Here is a 1,460-nt window from a genome sequence, read left to right on the forward strand (position 1 = left end):
TACCTCCCGTCTCTCTGTAAACCCTATGCAATCGCCACCTCCTTTCTCTCTAGCACGTGCTAGGGTTTTATTTTCTTCCAAGCTTCCGCTTCTCTCGTTTTCTCTCAACCTAGTAAGTGCGAGGGTTATTAAATAAAGAAAAATCCCAATGCTTCACAAAGACTCCTTTCTAAAAAATATCATGTAAAGCGTGGAGACGGAGTCTGAAATCATCAAGAGGAGAACAAGAAAATAAGGTGAAGGTGAATCGTAACTGATCTGCGAGCTCTCCTCATCAATGGCGTCGACAAAATCTAAAACCTTGAATTCAAAGAATTATTCGGAGAACTTAGGTATAAAATGTCAATAATAGGATCAGACGTATAAAATGTCTCCTGATTGTACTTATTAAGCGGAGCCTTAAGCTGAAACCGTTTCGGCAAATCCGGATTCGCCAAAACAACCGCCCATAAGCAACAAGATCCGTCCGATTCTCTGCCACCGCCGTATTCCCGTCTTCCATCTCATACCCGCCGGCCGAAATAAAAGTCCCATTGAATGCTTTCCTCATCAGGGCAAGACTATGCGGAGTTTCTACGTTTTCGCCTTCCACTTTCCACCTTGGTTCCACCATATGGCAATAAAGAATCCGATATTTATTCAGAGATTCCGCCATGTAAAGCCCTAAAGCTTCTGGATTTGAGTCGCCGGCATCCATGTAATCCGTGAACGGGGTGAGTCGGATCCTGACTCGGTCAGGTCCGATCTCGTAGACGATCGCCTCGATGATTTCTAGAGCGAATCGGCATCGGTTTTGTAAAGATCCGTCGTATTGGTCGGTCCGGTTGTTTGCTTGGTCTTTCATGAATTGCTCGATCAGGTAAGCATGAGCGCCGTGGGTCTCAATTTCATCAAAACATATGTGTTTTATAAAAAAGGAAGTTATGAGTTCGGATTTTGATAGGGTTTTACCATTTTTTTAACAATGTTTCACCATTTTTACTATGTTTCAATACTTTTTTCACAAAGTTATGCAACATTGTAGTTTAACAGATTAAACATGTTATAGGTTAGATGTTGCATATTTTGTTTCTAGAATGAAAACGTGGTTGCACAGTGCACATTTTGTCTAAGAAACCTACTTTGTTGTGTAAACTGGAAAAAAGTGAAAGTCATTGCATAAATAAGCATTTAACCCTTTTTTATAATTAATAACAATTTAATCTCATTAAAAGCTACAATGTACTCCCTTAATCAATTGTGACTGTAACCCTTTCGTCTACAAAAAGTTTTAGAATTTAGATTATGAGAAAATAAAAACAAAAACAAAAACAAAGGGTGTTTTAAACTATTAAAATTAGAGTATAGTTTCATTTTTGATGTATAAACATATATCTGATCATGAGAGACAGAGACAGCTGTTGTTAAATTTATATACATAATTTTGTGCATATGCATGATATGCTTTTAATTTCATATGT

General features: G+C 37.9%; 1 pseudogene; it reads right to left on the reverse strand.

Annotated features, from left to right (window-relative positions):
* Positions 1–293: 293 nt before the first annotated feature.
* On the reverse strand, positions 294–859 carry LOC145089652 (12-oxophytodienoate reductase 2 pseudogene; annotated as a pseudogene).
* Between the last annotated feature and the right edge of the window lie 601 nt (positions 860–1,460).

This window comes from Lactuca serriola, chromosome 2, assembly GCF_051521515.1.
Source record: "Lactuca serriola cultivar US96UC23 chromosome 2, Lser_US96UC23_V15, whole genome shotgun sequence".
In the NCBI taxonomy this organism is placed as follows: Eukaryota; Viridiplantae; Streptophyta; class Magnoliopsida; order Asterales; family Asteraceae; genus Lactuca; species Lactuca serriola.